General features: G+C 45.7%; 1 long non-coding RNA gene across 1 annotated transcript in view; it reads left to right on the forward strand.

Annotated features, from left to right (window-relative positions):
- The first annotated feature begins 6,155 nt into the window (after positions 1–6,155).
- Positions 6,156–12,639, forward strand: part of LOC118887991 — a 206,298-nt gene continuing 199,814 nt past the window's right edge. Inside the window, exons 1-3 of the long non-coding RNA XR_005018219.1 lie at positions 6,156–6,269; positions 7,020–7,188; positions 8,671–8,766. This is a non-coding gene — a long non-coding RNA (uncharacterized LOC118887991). The remainder of the gene's footprint in view (positions 6,270–7,019; positions 7,189–8,670; positions 8,767–12,639) is intronic.

Raw genomic sequence — 12,639 nt, forward strand, 5'->3', positions numbered from 1 at the left:
TACATCCTCCCCAGTGTAGTGTCATTTGCTATCCTGTGATAAGCAGAAGCTTCAACTGGCAGTTAAATTATAATTAATAATAATTACATGTCATTTAAATTATTAACTAAATTATGAGAAAACTAGTTAGGTATACTTAATGCACTTTAATTGAAAGACATCAGTTTTCAAAACGTGAGGTTTCTGAGGATTAAAAAAATAAAAATAAAATGATATCCTGGCTGGCAGAAAGTCTGGGAGCCCATAGCAAATGCTCTGCTCTTATTCACTGCCCTACTTAATGAGTTGGGAGCCACCTGGCAGGGCCACAGGCATCTCCTGAGGTGACCAAAGGGTCCTGCCTGCTCACATTTCCAAACACGTCTGTGAAAGAGATGAATGGAAAATTTAAAATCCTGCCCAGCTAACTCCAAGTCATCCTTCCAGAGACTCTAAGAAGCCCACCAGGGTGGGTGAAGTCTCCCCCTGGGTTCTGTTTTGCCAGATTCTTTTGTCATTGTCTGGGTTTGTGTTTAGGTTTGTTTTGGTTTTGGTCTGGCTCTGCTATCAGACAGCAACCTCTTAGGGGCAAACATTACCTTATTCCTGCCTCTGTTCCCAACACCGAACACAGTGCCTGGCGTATTTCCAGAGCTCCAAAAATGTGTGTGGAGCAGAACACAGACAACCTGCTCTACAAGGAGATTTGCCTTTGAAGACAGAGGATGAAGAACGGGTATTTTCTACCACGAAAGCCCCAGCGGCAGCTCTGGGCTCAGCAAGATGGTGGAGAGGAGGCCACCTCGCAGTCCGGGTCTGCTGGATACAGGAATCTCTTCCTCCAGGCCATGCCTGCAGCTGAGCACTGGATGGTGATTATCAGTTTGCACCCTATGAGACAATGGATCTAAATAAGCTTTCATCCTCAGAGTTAGGACTAGTGGAGCCTGGAAGAAATTTTAATTAGGGCAAAGACGGACAAAAGTATTTGCATTGAATGCTGGGTCTTCCCTTTCTGGCAAATGGCAAGAGTTAAGGTTCAACTCCAGATGCTCGCTACGTGTGTTTCTTCGCCTTTGTAATGAAGATCTCAGTTGTCTCCGGCTTTACCGGATCTGTTTGTAATTGCATTCCTTGTCTCTGCTTCCAATTACTCTGACCGTTTTCTGGGGAGCTCTGTTTTACGTACATCCTGGTAGGTGTGACTGTTTCTTAGCTGACTTCTCCAGTCATTTACCTACTCACTTACCCAAGTGGCTCTCCTTTAAAAAAAACCAAGCAACAGAGTCTTCAGATAATTATTTCACTCAGCACAAACAGTTCACAAATAGAAATCTAGGCTTACGAAAGCATTTGGGGGAAGGCTACTTTTTTAAAATCTTTGAACTGCCAGACATCTGTCCCTAATGGATAAGAAACGTATTGTATGTAATTTAACTACCACTCTCTGTTTTCTACTCTACATTTGTCTTCCCAGATAAAGGGCCTCTCCTCATATCCTCTTATCTTTGCCTAAAGCATCACCTCTGGAAGAAGCAACTAGGAGCCATGAAGAGAATTAATGTGGTCGCAACAATCTGGGGAGGAAAAAATAAAAAGATGTAAATGAGGCTGAAGGGCGGAGGTTTTCGGTTCAGACTCCAGTTGCTACTTACACCTCCCTGTGTCCTTTAAGTGCGTCAGTGTAAACTGCCTGGACCATGGGAGGAGGCTGCATCCTGGTTCAAAGATGAGATTCCAGGCTGGGATTCCCCAGCCTGGTCCACAAGGGGAGTCTGGGATTCCACCAAGCCAGGAAGAGACCTCTGGACTTGACAAATCCTTCAAATTAATCCTCTACACGAAAGGGCTTATAATCTATTCATCTGATTTTTTCTTTTTTTTTTTTTAGCATTATCTTTAGAACCTGGTTGTCTCAGGTATAAGAAGCTGCTTAGAAACCTGCAGAGGCTCGTGATGGAGTGTAGGGGTCGGGGAGGCGGAAGGGAGGAATGGGTTTCAAGGCAGAGAGACCCAGTCCAATGACTCACTGTATGATACTCCTCAAGGGAGATCCACTTCATAAGATCAGATGTTAAAGTGGATGATTAGTGCTTCCGGTGGCTAGGATGCATTCTGACCCCTGGCAAGGATTTTCAAGGCCACACTGCCGTGCTTGAGAATCACATCAGTTTATGTCCAGGCTGAGATGCCAGTTCTGCAGTGTGTGTGTGTTTGTGGGGTGGAGGATGGGGAAGGTCACGCTGTCGTTATCCAGCCTACATCCCGTGGCTTAATCTTCCATTCATGGCTACTCTTTTGATACCACTAAGTACTGGTAGTTGGGAGAAACAGGACATGATTGATTAATGGGGAACTTCAGTGGGGTCAGAATTTTAGGACTCTACTTCTTAAACTCTCTGAGTATCTGTCTCCATGTCAAAAAACAGGAAGAAGAAATATGTCACCTAGATGAAGGGTCAGGGTAAGCATAAAGGGACTTCAGGTATACTAGACTCTACAAGGGGCTTAGGAGAAACACGGTTTTTCTGTCTGTATAGTGTAAGCATTGCTGGAATTTTTTCAGGGGGTGGTGGACTTTGAAAATCTTCCAGGATGAAATCACCTTGAGCCCTCTCTGTAAAATAAAGCCGTGACTTGTTCATGGGCAAGGGCGGACCCCGAACTATTTCCTGAAAAAAATCCCTGGCTTGGCCTCTGATCCCTTCACCTTCCACAGTACTCAAATATTTCTAAAGTCTACGGATCGCCCCTCAATTAATGACACAAAATAGAGTCTCTCTAAGCCCATGAACGGATGTCTTCTAACTCTTATCCAAAGGCTAGGCGAGAAAGAGTTCCTTGTGAAGGGTTATTTCAGAATTATTCAGTCCATCACTCTTCTTGGTACTTCGAGTTCTTTCTTTGGATACAGCCAGACATCAGAAAAGTAAATACTTAGACATTTAATCCTTAGGTTCCAAAGAAAATAGAGAGCTGTATTTTCATTGGGGAAGCCCCAAGAGGAGAGCAGGACGCAGTTAGGCATTGGGTTGGATCTGCTTGGGTTGTGCCGCTGGGGCCCCTCCATCCCCTGGGTCCACCAGAAGAGACCTCAATCAGAAAAGGCTTTTACTCCTAAGGGCTGCGGAAAGCCTTTCCTCCACCGGGTGTGCTCTCAGAACTGACTTTCTCTCCCCTGTCCTTGTCTTTTGAGATGGAACCTCAGAATTTCCGTTGAAACTCAACGGAACGAGTCCGTGGTCCCTCCTGCCTGCCTGATGGTCTGCGTCACTCCTCAGACCTCAGCACCTATCCTGTTAGTCTCCCTCCTCCTACTGTAACATGTGCTTGGGTTGTGAGCTGTCTCCAACCCTTTCTGGACATTAGAAAGTCCTAACAAGCCAACAAAGTGCTTAATCCGTTTCAGAGACCCATGATTCGAGTTATAAAATGGCCAGGCCTTACGTTTCAAGTCTTCTCTCCTCCCAGCGGCCCTTTACACTTCAGTTCTCAGGACACTGACCAAGGGAGGGCGTTCCTATTTAAACTAGCAACTGACTGGCTTCCAACCCTCAGCACCGACTCCTGCAAATTCAAAGGTATAGATAAATGTTTGTTGAATGAAAACCAGATCTGCAAAGGGAAGACATTGAAGCTTTGCCCCACAGTTTGAAAATTCTCTCCACATTCAACTACGTGAGCCCCCAGTTTCCTGACCTCGTGACTGGTTTTGTTTTGCTTTGCTTTCTGAGCTCCCGCTAGTTTGGACACGGTTATGGAGGAATCAGTTCCTTTCTGCCCGTTTCACTCTCATCAGGCGAAGGCTGAGAATACTGGTGAGCAGGAGATGGCAGACTGTTTTTGTAAAGGACCACGCAGTGAATACTTTAGCTTCTGCAGGCCATGTGGTCTTTGTTGCGAGTAGAGTTGATCTTTATTATTCTTGGGTTCCATATTTGTGAATTTGCCTACTCACTAACGTTTATCTGTAACCCCCAAATCAATACCTGTGGTGCTTTGGCAGTCACGTATGGGCAGAGCAGCAAAAAATGCAAGTCACCTGACACCCATGTTCCCAGCACTGAGGGAGAACAAGGCAAACTTCTGCCTTCGTATTTCAGCTCTCACACTGTACACAAACATCCTTTCTGGGATCTATTTAGTGTCACGTTTATTGCGTTTTGTGAGTGATTTTGCTGTTTAAAACGGCCCCCAAATGTAGTGCTCTGAAGTGCTGTCTAGTGTTCCTATGTGTAAGAACGCTGTGATGTGCTTTAAAAGGGGAAAATTCACGAGTTACATAAGTTTTGTCCAAGCATGAGTTACACCGCAGTTGGTCGTGAGTTCAGCCTTAATGAACAGTATATATTGAAATAAGGTTTCTTTAAACAGAAATACATAAAATAAGGTTATGTATTGATCTGTTAACAAAAATGTGACCAGAGACTTGCAGGAAATTAACCCTGTATTTCCCTTAGGGGCAATGGTTCAGTATTGCTGATTTACAGAACATGGATTCCATTCAACTCTGCGTTTGTAATGCAAAAGCAGCCATAGACAGTATGCAAGCAATGAGCATGGCTGCATTCCAATAAAATTTCCTTTGTGAACATGGAAACTTGAATTTCATATAATTTTTTATATGCCACTAAATATTATTCTTTTGATTATTTCCCCCCTAAACTATTAAAAAATGTAAAATCCAGTTTTAACTTGCTGGCCACACAAAAACCGGTGACGGGCTGGATTTGGCCCATGGACCATAGTCTGCCAACTCCTGCGGTGTAGCCTTATTTTCCATGAATCCCACTGCTTTGAAGCCAGATCATGGTAGACTGTAGAGACCCACATCTCACTCCCCCGTAGTCTCTGCCATCCCAGGACTAACACTTTTATGACGCATGAGAACATTCATGACGTCTGGGTCTTTGGAGTACAAGGAGACAGTTCTGAAGCTGGAGTTCAGATAGCTGGATTTGAAAGCTGGTTGTGTGACTTCCCAGCTGTTTTACTTGAGGGAACTTTCCTGGGCTTTATACATGCCACAGAGAGAATCATGGCAGTCTGTCTCCTAGGCCTGCAGTACAGGTTAAACTGCATCCAAGGGGCTCTGCAGATGAGATTCCTTTATCACGCTCACCACGCCCACACCAGACCAGTTAGGCAGCTTGACCTCTACCCTTGGGGTTCCTGGGACATTCATCACCCAAGCCTCACAAAGGGAGCAAGTAGATACTGACAAATCTCATTCCTTTCTACCCTGCCCCATTTTCAGGGATCAGGGAGACAATGCCACGCAACCAATAAATGAGCAGGAAGATATTTCCCATAAAAACCGCAGCCCCCCTTCCCATTGCCTCACAACTTATACAGTTAGGTGCCCCCCCAGATGGCCCCAGCCTTGCTTAGGCTCACGTGCTGGTGAGAAACCTTTCAAATGTCAGCGCTTACAAAAGAGGGAAGAAAATAGAAAACTCTGTTTATTTTCCTGACTTAAAAGATAACATCGCTTTGCCCTTTCCTTTTGTTTAATAAGGTCAGATGGGGAGCATTCTTTGAAAGTGCCTCCAGAAGAGTTTCTCAGAGATACATGTATTTAGCAATTTATGTTTTTCACTCAAAATGGATCACTTTCAGTAATAATGATATCATGATGATTACTATTATAAGAAACAATGTTTCACCTCATCTGTAAAAATGAAGTAATGATTCAGATCCCAGCCTGATGTTTAAAGTATTTGGCAAGCTGTACAGGAAGGTTGTTATATCTAAGTAAATGTTGATTTTAAAATGCCATTTTTCGTGGATTTTATAAGCAATGAATGACAAATTAATCAGCACTTTTATCCCGAGGAACTCACGGCGCTTCACAGATATGGTCTCATTAATGTTTGCAGAGTGGAAAAGCATCATTCATGAAACTATAGCCTCAGACCTTAGAGCAGCTGGAAGGGCCCTCAGGGAGCCTCACCAAGTCATGAGTCTATGAACCAGGAAGCCAAGACTCAGGGATGCCGACCTTGTGCGTCTTGGATCCAGGAAGGAGGGGGAGGTGCGTGCGTCTGGAAGTGCGTCTGCATGGCAGGCTCGCCCGACTTGGACGCCAGGAGTTGCGCAGGAGGCGGGGAGGGGGGCGGGGGAGGAGGCGGAGGGCGAGGGGATCCGCCCCTCCTCGCCCGGGTCGCCGGGGCGGAGCCAGCCCGCGGCACGCGTCCCGGGCGTCGAGGGGCGCGGCGAGCGCGCAGTCACGTAGCCACTAGGCAGCCAGTCCGCTCCGCGCCGCCTCCGGACCGCGCGGACTCCTGAAGGTCAGCACTTTGAGTTACGGGTGTGATACAGGAAGGGAAAACTCCTCCTTTCCCTCCCTTAGCTGTATCTTCCTAGAAGTTGACAGAAAAATGGGAATCTGGCACATTCGTGTATCTGTTACACTTTTTGAAAGCAAAGAAGTGTCACCGAATGAGCAGGTGGCTCAGAGAGCACGAGTTTCTCCGGTTTTGCAGATAAGGAAGCGGGTTTGGCCCAAATGGAACCGGCCCAGTCCCCCCGCACTCCCTTGCTTACCCCCTCGCTCCCGCCCCTCCCCCCATCCCCCGTTCTTTGCCCTTGCCTCACTCACTCCAGCCGTTGCACTATTTTTATCTGGTGGCTTAGGACTTGAAACAATGCGTTAAAAACGGCAGAGCTGGGAGAGCTAACCCCACCTTCGCCAGCAAGTGAGGGTGTGTCTTTAGCGAGTTGCTTCATCTCTTGGGAAGCGGGGAGTGCAACAGGGGCTAACCGCAGGTGCGCCCCGAGGCAGCGGGACTTGTGTGTTACGTGCGTGGAAGGCAGGTCTGCTCCACCGCTATCCTCTGCTGAGCCTTGATAAAGTGCGAGCCCTACTCAAAGCCCAGGCTTGGTTCCTACGCCCCACTGCTGCCAGACCTGAGTCCGAAAACCTGCACGTTCTCACGCCTCCCCTACCCCCCAGGCCTTGCCTGCCCTCAATCAAAGGGAATGATTGATATTACTTGCACTTGGTGGTTCTTTAAGACAACAGTTTCCATTACCAACAGAGATGGTTTTCAAAGTCTGGTGGCGGAATTGAAGCCTTCAAAAGAAGGACTAATCAGAAGCCCGATATGTAAAACAGTGGAGGCTGGAATGCATCGAGTGGCCTGGCAAGTGTGAAGCCCTTGGGGTCCGCAGGGGACAGTTTGAAAATCTCTGGCCTGTAGGATAAAGGTAAGGCTCTTTAGTGTGCTTGTCTCCAAACCTTTTACAGTCTGGTCTCAATCACGCCCCGCCTCCACTCCCACCCCATGGTCCAGACACATCAGAATATGATGTCCCTTTCACTCTCCACCTCCCCTGCTCCTGTCTTCTCTGCTCAGAAGTTACTTCCTCTGTCATTCTTTCCTTGGAGCCCTCTTAGTGCTTTGTGCATGCCTCAAAGATAGCAGCTGTCACACTTGGTTGGAGGTCACGAGTCCTGAAAACAGGAACTGTGCCTTATTTTTGCAGCATTTAACTGATATTTAAAGAACACTTGTGTGCTGGGTTCTGGGAATAGAGTTCAAACTCCTGGAGCTGACACCCTAGAGAAGGGGAGATGCAATAAGCACCATCAAGTAAAAGATGCGGCCTGTAGAGTGATCAGTAGGGGGAGCAAGAGGGGAGAGGACGGAATAGAAACTGTGTCAGTGGGGATGGGAGGTTCCAACCGCAGGCGCGTCACGTGGAAGACGACAGGGGCGTCAGCCTGAAGGTGGCGAAGGAGAGAGCAGTGTGGACCTTTGTGGGGAAACTCTTCCAAGCACTGAGAGGCAAAAAGCAAAGACATTTGAGGTGGGAGCCGGGAAGAGGCCAGATGGCCAATGGGAAGAGAAGAAAAGAGAAAATGGGAGGAGACAAAGGGGTGAGATAGAGAGGTGAGGGGTTTTACCAGAGTCAGAGGGTCGGACCCAGTGTTTTGAAGCTCCCACAGTCCCAACAAAGGACACAGGGGCTGCCATGGTGACCCCTTCCAGTGCCCAATTCTCGGGCCTTGTTAGATTTTTTTCTTTCTTTCAAATTTTTTTTGGCTGCTCTGTGCACGTGGCAGGAGGGATCTTAGTTCCCTACCAGAGATGGAACCCGCATCCCCTGTAGTGGAAGCAGGGAGTCTTAACCACTGGACCGCCAGGGAAGTCCCTTTGTTAGATTTCTTTGTTTCCTTTGATGCCAATAACCTTCCCCCTTTTTTGAAAGTCTAACTTTTGGAACTCCACTTTCTCCTTTTCTTTCCTACTTCGGTGGTCACTCTTTCTTGGGCGGCTGTAATTTTCTGCCTCTGCTCACCCTTTGAGGGTTTTCCCCCAGCCAAGGCCTTACCCTCAGCCCACGGACCTTGTTAACACACATCCTCACAGTGTGACCTCATCCAAATGGCCACCTAACACGTCAACAAGGCTGGTTCCGCTGGCAAGGAAGAAGGGGAGGAGGGCAGAGTGTCCCACGGCCGGGGATAATCTGGCCCCGCTTTCCTCTCCAGCTCCAGCTCCTGCTCTTTCCCCACATGTAACCTTCTCTGGGGTCACTCCAAATATCTCCCATTTTTAGACATTTTAAGCTCTACTTGATAGGTAGTATATTAAATTAACTATTGCCGAGAAGCAAATCCCCCAGAACTTTTTCATGACTTACAAAACCAGTAATCACTTATATGACTCTTCGGTTCTGCCTTAGGTTCCCTCATGAGACCACAGTTAAGATGTTGGCCAGGGCTGCAGTCACCATGGTGGCCAGAGGATTCCCTGCTGAGATGGCTTAGTCACCTGACTGGTAAGTTGCGCTGGCTGTTGGTGGGAGGCCTCAGTTCCTTTTCACATGGGCCTCTTCACAGAGCTGCTTGAATGGCTCGGACACTGACTTCCTCCAGAGCATGCAATCCAGTAGAGCAAGAGGGAAGCTGCAGTGCTTTTTATAATCTAGCCTCAGAGTTCACACACTGTCATCTCCATCATTCTCTTTTGGGCACTCAAAACAGCCCTGATCCATTATGGGAGGGGGCTACATGAGGGCACAAATACCAGGAGGCGAGGGTCATTGGGCGCCATCTTGGAGGTGGGCTATGCCATGTGGTTATCCACTTTCGAAGTCTGAATAACTCTGACTTGTCCCTCAAAACTCTGCTCACTGACACACAGCTAGTTCCATGGAGAAGCCTCCCCTGATTGGTGAACTTCCTCTTCTCCTTGCATTAGCCCTTGGGCATCTCTCCCTTCCCTCATGTACCAAGCTGCACTGAAACTGGTGATTTACTTGTTTCTCTCTTCCCTAGTCTTTAAGTTCTGTGAGGGATAAGAGAGTGTTTAATAGGACAGCGTGATATCACAGTGTCTAGAACAGTGGTGCATGGCAGAGTCTCAGTACATTTTATATAAGGAATAGATGAATGAGTAAATCACATTTCCTTTTCCAACCAGAAATATTTATATAGCACTTAATTTATATCACACCGCACTTCAGGTCTCTGTTGACTGGTTTTCATATTTCAGCTTTCATATTACATTTCCCACCCCAGTCTCACCCTGACACAGCCATATTCTCCTTTGACCCAGCAATTCCATTCTAGGAATTTATTCTAGGGAAATAATTGCACGTGTGTCAAAGAGGTAGCTAAGCGCTGTCTATTGCAGTTTGTTTATGATGTTTGCTTTTGTAGAAAACCTAAATTTCAAAAAACAGTGATTTGATTAAATAAGATATGCAATAATAAAATCGACTATTATGTAACTGCTAAGATAGTACCAAAAAATGTTCAACTGATATGAAAAGATGTTCAGTTGATATTTTTAAATGAAGTAAAACAAAATTATAAAATGTTTTAATTTTTAATTTTCAATTGTGGTAAAATACATGTAACATAAAATTTATCATCTTAACCCTTTTTTTCTTATAAATTTATTTATTTATTTTTGGCTGCATTGGGTCTTTGTTGCTGCGCGCGGGCTTTCTTTAGTTGCGGTGAGCAGGGCTACTTTTCGTTTGCGGTGCTCGGGCTTCTCATTGCGGTGGCTTCTCTTGTTGCGGAGCAAGGGCCCTATAGCGCGTGGGCTTCAGTAGTTGTGGCATGTGGGGTCAGTAGTTGTAGCTCGCAGTGTCTAGAGCACAGGCCCAGTAGTTGTGGCGCCTGAGCTTAGTTGCTCCGCGGCACGTGGGATCTTCCCGGACCAGGGCTCGAACCCGGATCCCCTGCATTGGCAGGAGGATTCTTAACCACTGCGCCACCAGGGAAGTCCCCATCTTAACCCTTTTTAAGTGCACAGTGCAGTAGGGTTAAGTGCGTTCGCATTGTTGTGCCACCAATCTCCAGAACGTTTTTCATCTTGCGAAACTAAAACCCTATACTATTCAGCAACATTTCTCCATCCCCCTCTTTCTTCCTCCCCTCAGCCCCTGGCAACAACCATTCTACTTTCTGTCTTTATGAATTTGACTACTCCAGGTACCTCATGTAAGTGGAATCATATAGTATTTGTATTTTTGTGACTGCTTATTTCACTGAGCATAATGTCCTCAAGGTTCACCCATGTTACAGCATGTGTCAGAATTTCATTCCTATTCAAGGCTAAATAATATTTCATTATATGTATATATCACATTTTGTTCATCCATTTGTCTGTTGGTGGATACTCGGGTTGCCTCTACGGTTTGGCAATCATGAATAATGCTGCTGTGAGCACAGGTGTACAAAGATCTCTTCAAGACCCCGGGTCATAATTCTGTTTTTAGTTTTTTGAGGAACTGTCATACTGTTTCCATAGAGGTTGCACCACTTTACATTCCCATTAATAGAGCTCAGTATATCCAACTGCCTTGTGTTGTATATTTTGTTTGTCCTTCTAGATCCACTCTCTACTCTTGTTGACCCTCCTCTCTGCCCTTGGCACTTTGACCTTTGTGGGCTACATCAACAGACTCTCTCACTTCAACTGGGTTTGGCCAATAGAAGTTTCCAGCAGAAGGTTGAAAGGCAGGAGGAGAGTGAGGTCAATAAATTTAGTACCTAGCTCCCTCTTTGTGGTTCACCTCAGACTGCATCTCTCTGTTGAGGGCCACAGCGCCTACCAGAAGGCCCTCTCCATCTAACCAGCACTGTCACTCTCTGTCTCTCTCTCTCTACCAGTTACTGCCCTTTTCACTTGCTCTTTCAGGCCTATGCATGGTTACTAGCTTCAAGATGTACCGCACCATCTCTCTTTGCTTGTCCTAAACTCTCCTCACACCTTTGTAAATAATCCTTCTATTAAACTCTCCTCATATTATCCTGGTTTCCAGCCGGGATCCTGATGCATCCGTATCTACTTGACATCTCCCCTTGGAATTCTCACAGTCATCACAAACATGACATACCCAAAACATAACCTTTGACTTTCCTTCAGTCCTCTCCTTCTCCCCACTTTCTGCGATCTCTGGGAACATTAGTACCACCAAGCCAGGTGCACAAGACAGACGCCTGGGAGTCCTACATGATTTCTCCCTCTCGCTCACCCCTACTTGCCTTCATCTTATCCATCACTAAGTCTGTAAATTGAGCTTCACACAGCTGGCTTCTTGCTCTTTAGATCTCAGCTTAAATGTTATCTTCTTTAAAAAGAAAACCTTCCTCTACCCAACAGTAAGGGCCCACATCCCTTTATTCTCTCTCAGTGTACCAGTTTGTTTGCTTCTTAGGAAGCAGTATCACTAAGGAATTGATTATCTATTTTACTTGAGAGTTATGTCCCTTTGGTAGAGAAGGATGACTCTGAGCTATAAAGGGTAATGAACATAACTCTTAACATCACCTAACTCGGAGGCTGGTTTTTCCTGGGCTTGATCCAACATGGCAGAATTAATCTTTGAAATTCCAGACCTGTGTCTGTGTTAACCCCTTTAAGGTATAGTACCCCTCAAAGCCTCATGGAAAACAAACCATTGGCTTTATCCATCTATTCTACACTGTAGAAATAAATTACATGACATCTAGGGTTTCATAAGAGCCCAGTTCTATTGGCAATAAGTCCAGGGGTTTCTCCTTGCCTGTACATTTGCTTCAGATAAACTCCACATATAAAAACAACTTTAAAAAGATGTAATCTACATGCATAAAATGCCAGATTTATGATTTAATTATTTGGCACAGTCAGTGATCTGAAAGTTCAGAAAACAAAACGAACAAACAGAACCCTAAATGAAAGAAAACATTTCTAAACCAAATTGCCTTCCTGGTGTAGAAAGTCCTCATATGCATGGAGTCAGACAGGAAACAGAAATAGTTCTGTGTGTTACCAGAACTGAACTAAAATATTTGCCTTTTTTCTCCTTGTGGAACATCACCTAAAAGAAATGCCCGTTGTATTTGATGTAGGGATTCAGAGCAGGACTTGCCGTGGTGTTTAGGGTCTCCTTTGTATTGGTTTCACCTGCTTGAACCTTGGGTTGAACCAAGCAAAGCATATCAGTACCTTGGATGCTACCTCTGATTAGGGGCTGAAGAAAATATTTAGAGAGATGGGGAAAGTATAAAATGAGAGGATGACTGGTCCATTCCACAAACATTTATTTATTTATTTATTTAATAAAGCTTTTATTTATTTATTTATTTATTTATGGCTGTGTTGGGTCTTCGTTTCTGTGCGAGGGCTTTCTCTAGTTGTGGCAAGCGGGGGC

The sequence above is a fragment of the Balaenoptera musculus genome, chromosome 21 (genome assembly GCF_009873245.2).
Source record: "Balaenoptera musculus isolate JJ_BM4_2016_0621 chromosome 21, mBalMus1.pri.v3, whole genome shotgun sequence".
In the NCBI taxonomy this organism is placed as follows: domain Eukaryota; kingdom Metazoa; phylum Chordata; class Mammalia; order Artiodactyla; family Balaenopteridae; genus Balaenoptera; species Balaenoptera musculus.